The 12,407-nt window shown below is 46.4% G+C and overlaps 1 protein-coding gene across 1 annotated transcript in view; it reads left to right on the top strand.

Annotated features, from left to right (window-relative positions):
• The first annotated feature begins 987 nt into the window (after positions 1 to 987).
• The window catches only part of LOC6590610 (potassium voltage-gated channel subfamily KQT member 4), a 33,276-nt gene continuing 21,856 nt past the window's right edge, over positions 988 to 12,407 (top strand). Inside the window, exons 1-2 of the mRNA XM_026986599.1 lie at positions 988 to 1,134; positions 1,261 to 1,490. The gene's annotated coding sequence lies outside the window, so the exon portion shown is untranslated. The remainder of the gene's footprint in view (positions 1,135 to 1,260; positions 1,491 to 12,407) is intronic.

Here is a 12,407-nt window from a genome sequence, read left to right as displayed (position 1 = left end):
AAAATTAATTGCAATCCCGGGACTATATACACATGTCAGTCAAAGCCAAAGAACTGCTCAGCTATACAATATATTATTTATCCAAGAACGAGTGTAAAGAAATCCGATTGAACCCTTTGAGCCAGCAGGCCTTATTTGTATTCATTGTTTCGATTGCTTCGGGCAGCAAACCCCAAACCCCAAACCCCAAAACCCAAATCCCAGTCTGCAACAACCGACTCTAGTTTGGTTAGTTTCCCGGAATCCCATTCAATCATCCGGCCGCCCATCGAATACCGCGAATGAACCCTTTCTAGGATGGGAAGGCACGCGCGTTGGGGCGGGCGAGCGCACAAAGGAATCTGCGGCAGCACGTGCAAATCGGGGGGGATTCATTAATACGGGCTTGCTGTTTCTCCCCCGGCAATTACCCCCAAATTTGTGTATCCTCGGGCATAGTGGTGCGGTGTGGTGGTGTGGGGCGCGTAACGGTAACAGATACAAGCCATGTACACGACACGCACAACACACAGACAAACAAACAGAGGAACAGCGAAACAGCAAAACAGCGAAACAGCGAAACTGTTGCGCGAAGTGGCCGTCGTTAATGAACTTATGCCTGGAACATGCACAGTGGCAGTCTCAGATACACACCCACACTAGCACACACACGAGGCAGTGACCTACCAACCTACTCACATGCACACGAAATGGCAACAGTTTGGCCATGCCAGACCGAGCGAGCGAGTGAGGGAGGAAGAACATTGGCTAACAGAGAACTGTTATCGGTCTGTTATGTGCAGAACAACGCTTTTCGCACAAGCCACGACGCTGGCGATGACGATGACGACAACGACAACGACAACGACAACGACAACGACAACGACAACACCAAAGACGACGACGATGTTCGCTCACTCGTTCGGGAACGCTGCTGCTGTCCGCTCCGTGCTGTTCCGTTCTCCATCGCTCGTCGTCCGTCCGTGCTCCGGGTACTGGGTACTGGGTGCTGGGTGCTGGATGCTCTGCTCTGCTCTGCCGCCGTTAGTTGCGGATAAGAAGCCGGCGCTGTTGGTTGTACTTTGGCGAGACGTGGATAACTAAATCGGCTGCGCTCGGCGCGGGAACGCGAACGCGAACGCGTGAGGCGAACGCGTGAGAATTACCAAGTTCATTCGATGCGGTGTTGCGCTAGGCTAGGCGGCGAGGGACGGTCGAGCGGCCCCACTAGCGTATATCTTTATCTCAATTTGTATCTCTATCTGTATTTTGGTCCGCAAGTGTATCTGTGAGTGCTGTGAGCTTGGAGTTGGAACGCTCAAACAGAGAACAAAACAAAGCAAATAAAACAAAAAGAAATCATACTAATATTCTGCAAACAAGTCGAGCAAAACAGGCCAATATCGTACAATTTGAATACTGCTGACTGTGCTCGTGGCCTGGGCCAACACCAGCGGCAGAGGCAACAACAACAACGGCAACGAAAACACCAACAAAATCCAGGCAGTGAGGTGCGTGTAAGCGAAATAATACGAATAGATCTAGAAGCACATACATACATATATGTAGCACCCCTCGTAAACATTTTGAGGCATGTTTGAGCCTAGGGCTAAGCGAACTGCATATATTGCACTACACATTTTCCAAAAATTTCGAAAAGAAAAACAAAATCGAATTTTATTTACTAGGGGAATATTTGTTTTCGTTGGGCTTTTTCGGGTTTTCGGGCTTTTTGGCGGCGGAAACAACGTCCGATTTTATTGGATATACAGCTCTATATGTCGGCCCCTGTACTGGATCTATATTCGATTCCATCTACCATATATGTATGTATGTATGGGTGGGTGTGTGCGTGTAGCCGCCACAAACAAATTTGTATTTATAAGATTTTATTTAAATATTCAAATATTCAGTTGTTAACGGGTCGTTAAGCCAAATTGCAGCCAAATTCTTGGCCGCAGAGGAGGAGAGGCAGCAGAGAAAAGCCAATTCGTTAGGGCTTTATCGATTTCTATGCTCGATTTTGATCTGTAAGTAAAAAAAAAATATATTCTCTAGAGCCAGAAATAAACGAGGTTTTTTTCGGAAACACGAAAGAATCATTAAATTCCCCAAAGAATCTGCCAAGTAAGCAGCAAACAAATGAGCAACAACAACAGCCACCATGGTGTATAGAGATATGTATAAAGACATATACGAGATATGATAAAACCATACAGAATGAGACCAGAAGAAACGCTTCAGGTTGGTCGAAGCCGGGCATACCCTGTGGAGTCAGAGAGCTGGGTTCTAAGTTGGGAGATCTTAGGAGTTTGGAGATTATAAAAGCAGTTGAACTGGTTTACACATAAGTACTTGTTCCACATCGTTTTAATTGATACAAATTAACAGTATGCATATAATGAGGTCTTAGTATGGTGAAACTTGTTTTTTAATATCAAATGAAACAAGCTATTTCTTGGGACAGAGAAAAAATGCATACCCTTGACTATGAGGCATATTTGTGCCCCAAAAACTTGTCTGAAAACGACGTTCCATATATGTATCTACATGTGTATGAGAGCTGGGTTTTAATTTAGGAGAGTGATCAGAAATCGATGTGGCACATTTAAATGACTGACAGAACGATAAGACCCGATTGAGGGGTATCGAAACGTGTTGGATTCTTTATTAGAAATGTATTTTCATGCCCCGAACGTGCTGGGGATTGCCTGGAAAACTAAAACAAATGCGAAACATGGCCTACTGCCCCACGTGCCCTTGCGGTTGTCACACCAATTTACTTCGGTCCATTGCAAACTACAGGGCGACGATGTGGCAATTACAACTGAGCCCCAAACTGAAACGGAGACAGGCACAGAAATTTAAAGCGGGAGAAACACTGGCGAAGGGATGGAACATAGCATGGGAAATGGTTTTGTACGTGCCCGAAATTATATCGCCTGTCTGACATCCAATCCAAGTAGGGGACATCGACACCGGTGGGCACGGGGCGGTAAGGGCTAGGGGCTGCATTTCTATTTGGTAAATCAATTACCCACCCACCGAAAACGCTTTGCCACACGTCTGCACTCGTCAATCATCAGCCATGCACACAAATAAGGACACTGCTCCAATGAAAGTACGAGTAACGAATGCATCCCAAATTACATTTTCATGCAGTCCAATCTCTGCACAATTGAGTCCCGGCTAATCCCAGAGAAAATGCAGCCCGACCAGATCTGACCCGTTCTGAGCGGCAGCCCAGTTAGCCATGTCAGCATTGTGAGCTCTTTTGGAAATTTCACAACTTGACAAATGTCGGGGATGATGGAGACAAGTGGCCCCGAGCTGCGAGATGGCCTCACTCCTTTGGTACCCATGCATCGATAGAATGGGGCAATATCAGACTGTAGCAATAACAGCTGTGGAGTCACTTCATCGATCCCTCAGCTTTTCAGAGGCTCTCCCTCTCTCGTTTGAGTACGGGGTATGGCAGAGTCCGTTCTGGATCACCCTCTCAATGTTGAAGGCATTCATTCCACAGCCGTTTACGACCGCAGCAAATCGAACATAAACTTGTAAACTTGTCATGGAAATGGCCCGAAACTGTTTTCATTGTTCTACGTAGCGAATTATAAAGATATATAGAAGGTGATGCCAGGTATGATTTGATTTATAAAGTACTGAGGGTTTCAGGGAATCGCACATCCTTAGTTGAGACATATTCCATAGTTTTTACTGGAGAATCGAGATTACTTTATGGAAAAATGGGACAAAAAAGGGGGCCATTTATGTATTATTTCAGTGGCTATATTTGATGGGCCACGCATCACGGCCCTGTCGAATCCATATCTTTAAAATTATTTGTTTACTGAGTGCCACCTTCATGCCACCTTTACTGTCCGCAGAAATGGTTGGAAATGCCAGGACATACCAGATATATTTACGACTATTACTTGTACTAGTACTAGACTTCAGCTGTAGGCAATGTCCTATTATTCCTTATTTTCTTCATGCGAAATATCTCTATGCATAGCTACAAATTGTCAAAAAAAAAATATTTACATATAAATAGATACATATGTATGTATATGCAGACTAGACATTCCATCTTTTCCCAGTTGATTGCTTGAAATGGGAAACTGGAAGCTGAATTTTAATGAAAATATCATTAAGGATACATTTCAGCCATGATTGCTGGAGAGGAGTACCTGGTGGAGGCTGGTGGTAGGGGCTGTCGTTGACATGGCAACTATTTATCATCATTTGTTACCTTCGGCCTGAATTAATTCACTTTATGCATTTTCCTGCTGCACGCCTGCTGCGAGTGAAAAAAAGAGGAAAACTTGTGCCGCAGCTGGAAAACTTTGTGCCAGCACGAGTTCGGAGAGTGAAAAGGGAGGGAAATGCAAAAACTTTGGACCGGAACGTTACAATCTCCTCTTGGTGTTTGACCACGGCATCGGACAGTGCCCGCCCAATGGGGCATTAATTAATTTGTAAGCCCTTGGCTGTCAATTTTGAAATGAGTATTTGCATAAGTTTGACATTAATAAACCACGAACAGCTCCTCATCCACATCCTCATTCTCATTCTCGTCGGGAAGGACACAAATTGAGTGTGAAATGCTACGCATCATTTAACAGCGGAGCAGGCGGGGAGCAGGCTGGGTGGGCCGAAGTTCTTTAAGGTGATGTTCGCTGGAACTACAGCATTTTGGCCACTGGCATCCATAAAGCATTTAACTTGACTGTCAATTACCCAGAAATAAATTATGAACACGCCCCCACATCTGCGACGCAGAAGAAGGCACGGACGAAGCCGAAGACGGTGCGGCGGAAGCGGAAATGGAACCAGGGCGAAATAGACATGTTCCTCCCCCTCCCCTCTGAGTGTGTGTGTGTGGGGGAGTGTGCAGAAAGCTCGGAATTATGCTGTACGACGAGTATATGTACATAATTTTCGCCATGAGAAGCGCTTAAGCTAGGCAGAGGCTCCTCCTTCTTCCTCCTTCCTCCTTCCTCCTTCCTACCCTGCAAAAGAGTTTCTTTCTCACTTAATTCTTGTTCTAGACAAATATTTACATATACTCGTACGATATGTCGTGCGTCAGTCAGTCGAGCTAACAAAAGGATGGCGTCAGCGCAGGAATTCATCTCGAGATGTGGCAACTTGAAATTATTTGTGCAAATTTTCTGTTGGGGCAGGCATCAAAAAATTAAAAACATTCTCCAGGTTCTACGAAGGGTTGAACATTACGCACTGCCATCCATCTACAAAAAGCCCTCAAAGGATTACCGAAACGAAACGAATGAGCTTGAAAGCAACATGCAAATATTTTTTACAACAAAATTGTGGAATTTTTCGTTTATTTGTTCTGTTTTTAGTTGCAGAATATTTTGTGAGATTTTATGAGTAGGGATATGGGCATTTAAGGGTTTTTTTGGTTACTGAAACACCGATTGTTCACAGCTAATCGACTCTGGGGAATTGCATTCAGTTAATTTTTGTATTTTTTTACACATAAATATTAATATTATCAAACAAAACCCTTTTTCCATTCGAATTTAAATCGTAAATAAATTACAAAATGCAGTCTTGAATGGAATGAGACTTGTTTTGCGGGTTCGTCATTCAATCAAATTATATTTAATATATTCATGGGTGAGTGTGTGTGTGATCCTCCCACACATACATACATATGTAAATAGCTACACAGCTGTGTGCGAGTGTGCAAATAAAAGCGTAAAACTTAAAAAAAAACGAACGAAAGTGAAAAGCCAGTAACGCCCATACCATCTGCCACTCGTCCTACTCCTGCCACACCGCCGCCCGCTGTTTCTGCCCCCTTCCGCTGCCTCTGCTGCTCCACCTCCTGCATGTCGTTGTCGTCATCTTGGTCTTATTGCCACAACTTTTGCCAGCATTTTGTAAATGAATAGAAACACGGACACACACATCCACACGGGCTCTCTCTCCCACCCAACAACGCTCTACATTTGTTTACACTTTTTCCCTCTTTTTCGCTTCTCCTTTGCACATTTGCACACATACATACACACAGAACACACTCGCAGACACAGACACAGAGACACATGTTTATTTGTTATTGTTAACCTTACCTCAAACACATTTTTATGACATTCAATGGCAACGGCAGGCAGTGCTGGAGACCAAAACTCCATCGACACCTCGCCATCCCTTGCCTGGCAGATAGGGGCCGCTGTACACGGCGTATACGTAATTATGTCGATGACGTCACTAGTCAGCAGCGACCGCAACGCGGAGACGGAGACGGAAAAAGAGCCAGAAAATAATATCAAAATTCCAAGTTAATTTCCATCTTAGTTTCGCTAGAACTTCACTGGAAACTTCAAAGCCATTTTCCTTGATGAATGGAAACTTTTTACGTCACTGGTTTTTGCGGCCAGGCCGGAACCCTTTTGCCGAGGGATGTGATGTGGGGAGGACTCTGGCACACTCTCATTACCGTACCCGTGCCCCATTTCTTGTGGGTTACAGCTGTATTTTCATCACAACTTTCCCAGAATTTTTGGCATACATTTTTAAAAAACTTGCTCCCCACTTTGGTATTACTTTTCCTCAAAGAGGGTATCCCTTTCGTGCTTGTGGATGGTGCGGCGAGGGGACTGCTAGAGGGACTGGGACTGGGACTGGGGCAAGTCCAATTTATGTTCAATTGTAATCAGATTGATGCCCCAGATAGGGAGCGGCGGGGGAGCCATTTCTGTAATTGATTCAATATTGCGTGTGCTGAGCGCCAGCGGAAATCGCTTCTAATTGGGGGTGGAGGGGGTACACTCCTGGGTTTTCCTCCGCCAGCCTTTAAGAAAGCTCATGGGAAATTCCCATCCACGAAATCTGCATAACAATTTGTTAAATGTTGACGTGTTATAGTTGTCGTTGCTACTCGTATTGTAATTATTGCTGCTGTTGCTGTTGCTTCTGCCATGAGTCGTGACACATTTTTGTTTTCTATTATTATTTAGCTTCTGCTACTGCTGTTTGTTGCTCTTTTGTCCGGGAAGTCCCCGACTCGAGCCCTGCGATAAGGCACGTCTGGAATTGGGTCGTGTTTTGCTCGAATGTCCCATGAAGCAACTGTCGGAACAGTCCGGCTCTTGCTCCCGCTCCTCCTCCTTCTCCGACTCCTACTCCGGCTCGCACTTTTATTAGGCCATGGCATGAAGGGCCTCTGACTCGGGTCTGCTCCACTTTCGCTGCCACCAGCCCCAATATGATGGAACAAACAATAAAATGTGACATTTCGCTGCCAAAATTATTTGCTTTCTGCTCTGGGTCGCGGACAATTGCTTTAAGGGAACAGGGCCACAGGACAGGGCGCCTGCACGAGAAGGTAGTTCCAGTCCGGGTTCGAGGACGGACAGAACTGTGTCAGGCGAAAGGGTTAAGGGCTCCCTCTTTATGCCTTTTCGGGGGTGGTGCTAAAAGTTTGAAACGCACATAAAAAACTGGCTCTATAAAGCCCCATAAACAGTATTTATTCCTAGCTGATGCCGCTCGCAACCAGCTGGATGGGATCTGTTCCACAAGCTGTTCTTCCACTGATTCGATATTCCATTCGATACACACAATATATGTATGCCTCATTAGCTAATGGGACACACAGCTGCCTGTCTGATTAAAAACGAATGAATTTTTAATCTTAACTTCCTCCGCCCGAAACGAAATTGAAAGACTTTCCCAATATTGGAATGCAACACTTCGTTGTGTGGCCATTCTCTGAACTTGAGAGAAGTGTAATTAAATAGCCAAAAAAGAAAAAAGAAAAACAGCACTTGAAATGGAAACCCAAATATTGGAAACTCAAAGAGTTGCAGCCCTCGACACGAAAGCCATTTCTGTGCCACCTTTGTTGTGGAGCCAATTAATATATGAGGCATGGGGCACAGAACAAAGGCCGGGGCGGGGACGGGCACGGGAACGGGCACGGGGCGGAGCTATAACTTTTGCAACGTTTCAGGAGCTGCTGTAATAAATGCAGCATTGAAAATTGTACTTGAGCTTCACGTATCGAAAAGCCAAAAACATAAAAACGGCTGACCCCTGCACTGGATCGAATAGAGTGGAGTGGAGTGGAGTGCAGGGGAGTGAAGCCAGGGGTAAAGGTAACTTTCCCTGACCTGGCTGCATGCAAATTTTAGCCGGCTGCCGTGAGATTCGGATCACGGATGCCACGTAACAGAGTTTCGAATGGGAGACGGTGGAAAGTGAATGGTGGCTCTGACTCCTGCCCAAATTGGCTTAAGGATAACAAATGGCTTCAGCATATCATTTTTCTACCAGAGCAAGCTACCACAGGGGAGGCCCCGCATCGCGGATATGTTTATGTTTGTTACTATAAATTCAATAGGCTTGTATGTACGTACTTTGGAGTGTTCTTCAGGCAAACAATTGGCCACGAACGTGCCACGACTCCACTGGCGTCGCTCTCCCTGGAGACACGACCGCACTCTACTCCAGCACCATCCTCAGACTTCAGGGCCTGCACTACTCACCCAGGCTGCTCTGACCCTCTGACTCGTCCCATCTTACTCTTTGTGCTGGGAGAGATTGCTGGGTTCTTTTGTGCCCTTTGTCCACGTGACTGTGGGGTCCTTAAAGACTCTTCGCAGGAAAAACGAGAACAATCTATGTATCAGGCGAGCCCGTTGCGAGTCTGCGAATCGGACTGATGAGGTCTATAGCCCACATCCAGCTGGGAATGGCCACAATTGGGAAATACTGTAGAACGTTTCATTCCTATATTGCCGATCAATCACCGACAAGTCGAATGTCGAGAGAGCATTTCCGCTTCGTTGGCTCGCCCGTAATCAAGTCGCATTCCTGTACTTGATGTTTTTTTACGCTTTCCTGCTTACGCTTCTGTCATCCCCCCGTTGCCCTCCCCACCATGGCCCCCCTCGTTCTCGGGCAGGTCGGGCCCTATCTGCAGCATTTCGTTAGCTTCAAACGAGCATTTCGGGCCCGCCAGCAAAAAGCTGCTTCATAAATTGCATGTTGGCTTTTGTGTTGGCATGTCGCCCTCGCCCACTCCTCCCAGCCACCCGGCCACCCTGTCAGCGCCAGTGCCACCCCCCACCCTAAGTGGATATGTGCTGGTGTGTACTCCATTTGGTTTTTTAATAGACCCAGCTCGCATTTAAACTGTTATGCTTGGCCTGGTCCGCCCTGCTCTGCGCCCCTGCTCTGCTCTGTCCTGGGCATAAAGGACCCTTTCCCTGACTTTATCGTTTAGGCAAAATCAGTGTCGAGCTTTGGCACAAATTCCACTGGATATCTGTGTGTTGTGTGTGTTCGTGTTCGTGTGGGAGATGGGGATCGATTGTTCAGGTTGCTAAAAACCTTTCCTAACTTTAGCAGAATTTTACATTTTGTGGCTCCCTTCTGCAGGAGCCCTCTGACCACCATCAATTTCAGCCAATTCCCCAGTCGCCGCGTGGGCGTTCTCGTGTTGGGGGCACGCCCCCGCTCCACCTTTCGCACCTAATCGCAGCCTGTAAGGAAAGTAATTAAAGAATTATTAGCCCCCAATTATTAGCGAAACTTGAATTTGGTTGTTGCTCATTTTCGGCAGATTCCCATGCTAAGTGGCGTGGGCTGGGAGCTCGATTACGCCGATGTGCTAAGTGATTTATATTAACGAAAAATAAACATGCTGCAGATAAAGGCTTTCGATTGTTGCTGTTCGCCGTGGAGGAGATGGGCGGCACTGATAGTGTCTGTATAGCGTCTATATCCATTACCGTCCATTACCGATTGACAAATGACGTGCAGATACGCCGGAGCACTGCTGAAGCATTCGAAAATAATTTATTGCCATTCGAAGATATCTGTCGTTTGCGTACGGGCCATAAAACGATAGTTTTGCGATGATAAGAAAGCTCGAATTAAAGCGAAAGTGCCATTGCTTCGGGAGAGTAGGGCATGGGCGGCGGGCAAGCCATTACCGGGGTCATGGGCACAGCGGAAAGTGCAGTTAACAGAAGTATTTACGGGTTATAGAGGCAGTGCCTTGGCTCTTCAGAGAACAAGCACCAGAAGTGCAAGGGGAGACCCATGTTCGTTGTCGAAATGGCTTTGGGTCGGCCAGCAGCGGGGCGGCAGGGAGCAAAATGGTACAGTTTCATCTATGCTTTTAGCGTCATTCAACCACATTTATAATTGACCAACAATTAGCCAAACCCCAGACAAACAACCAACCGAATAAAATGCCAGACAAACAAATAAAAACTCAATTAGGACTCGCAAAAAAATGCCTGAACATACGAGAGTGGGGAGTGGGTGGGGACTGGGGAGGTGCAGCCTGCATTCGACATTTGTAGTTTCATTAACTGCTCATTAATTAAAAAGCCGCAGCTCCGTGGCGGCGTGTGCTCTCGAGTGTTAGTCGCTTGTAATTAAAATAAATATATCCAGGAAATTAAAAACTTTGCCTCGTCGGCAGTGTCGCGGCCATTGTTGTGGCAATGGCACATGACGTATACGCAATGCGGTCACAGTTATTATTGGGTTGCAAGTGCCTATGTGCCTCTGTGTCTCTGTGTGTCTAGGGTTACCGCAGTGAAGTGGAGGCAAGGAGGCAAAACACGCTTTCGAGTGTTTATTAGGAACTGTTTTCATGTCATTGTGTGTCAGTTATTAGTGCAGTTCGCAGTTCGCTGTTCGCTGTTCGTCCTTTGGTTGCTTTTATTGTCGCTGCCGCGTAGGTTGTTAGCTGCTATTGCGGCTGTTATGTCAAGTGTGACCCCCTGGCCGCCCTGCCACCTTCCAAGTGCGGCATTGTTAGCCGCACTTGCCACCAGTATCGCTTCAGCCTTCACTCGTCAACGCCAAAACCCAAAAATAGTTCAAAGGGGAAACCTCCACGAGTACCAGGGCCCGCGGCAGCATTCGGCTTGGTTTCATTAATTTACATATTTAGCCAGCACTCGACCTCGCTCCTCCACCCATACCCATACCCTTCCGCCCCCTTTCGCGCCCCTCAATTGGCGAACTGCACTCTCGGCTCATCAGAATGCACCTTCGCAGAGCTCTGCTCCTGACTCCGTTTGCTCTACTTGGCCATTAGATACACAGACAACACACAAACACGGAGAAGGAGTACTACTATATGCAGATACCGGATAATGCGGCGAAGATTGCTTCTGCACTGCGACGGCATCGGGCTTATGCAAATGCCGGGACTCAGTCCATCTATCATATCCATAGGTCAGCAGATTATGCCCGGTCCCCCCGCCCCTTAAACAGCATTTGCATACGGCAAACGTACTTGTATGAATTATAGTGCTCAACGAGCCATCATCACCCATCGAGAGCATATCCGAGAGAGTCTGTTCGACGAGTAGTCGTGGAGTGGAAAACAGGGAAAGCTTTTGGTGGATCCCTATACCGAATGACATTATTTTGAATACAAAATATAGGCATTAAATCTGCTTAAATACGTGTGCACAATATTCCAGTAATTGGCTTGAACTAAGACCTGCCTTTCTCCTCATTTTGTACATCCGAACCGATTGGAAAGTCCCCACTATAAAGATATTGCGCTGTGTTTTCTGTGGCACTTGTGAGAACTCTTCGCTGAGAAGCCTGAATGTGAAATCAGCTCAAGATGGTGGATGCACGCCGCCGATTGGAGGCAGTGCGGAAACAATTGTTGCCAATGAATACCTTACTTTTCCGCTCCATGCCACGGCTTCCCTTCCCTTTCCTTGCCCCTCCTTCCTTTCTTCTTGTCTGCCCGAAATCAATTATTCTCGACTCTTTGAAATTAAATTAATTATAAATTGAGTATAACGAGGCGAGCCAAAGCCGCTTAAAGTTCTCTGGAAGGAGGCTGGAGGAGCGGAAATGCAAATTTACTCAGTCGATGGCTGAATTCCTGATTACTTGACTTGCATTTTAAATATTTGGGCCCAAAGATTACGGCTAAAAGTTGGAGGGACAACTTCCAAGTTCTAGGGAGGGGAATGCATTTCCCCCGTACGACTGGTTAAATCAGCTTAGAACGAGTTCCCAGCATCCAGCAAATAGCAGTTCCAGGAAGCACACAGGCTCGAGAGAAGCTAGACCGACCCTAATCGGATTACAGTTGGGCAAGTTGAGGTAAACCAAATGATTACTGAGAACTAGCCGGAAAAACAGCCGGTGAAAACTCATGTCTGCCACATGTGAAAATCTCGTCAACAGGATATGGCTCCCTGTCTCTCCTGTCAGAGGGCGGAATTCGGGCATCGAATAGCGAACATTCGGCATCATTTGTGGCATCAGTTAATTTTGCAGTCTGTCAGAAAGCATTCCCCAAATCAAGCTCAATTGGCAACATTACCGTGGGGAGATGGCAGAGTCCCAGTGGTGGCAGGAGCGCAGAAGTTGCAGCTGCAGATGAAACAGCAGACAGCAGC

Source organism: Drosophila persimilis, unplaced genomic scaffold (assembly GCF_003286085.1).
Source record: "Drosophila persimilis strain 14011-0111.01,24,50 unplaced genomic scaffold, DperRS2 tig00000002-arrow-pilon, whole genome shotgun sequence".
NCBI classification, from domain to species: Eukaryota; Metazoa; Arthropoda; class Insecta; order Diptera; family Drosophilidae; genus Drosophila; species Drosophila persimilis.
Note: the sequence above shows the minus strand (reverse complement) of the source record. Positions and strands in the feature narration are given on the sequence as shown.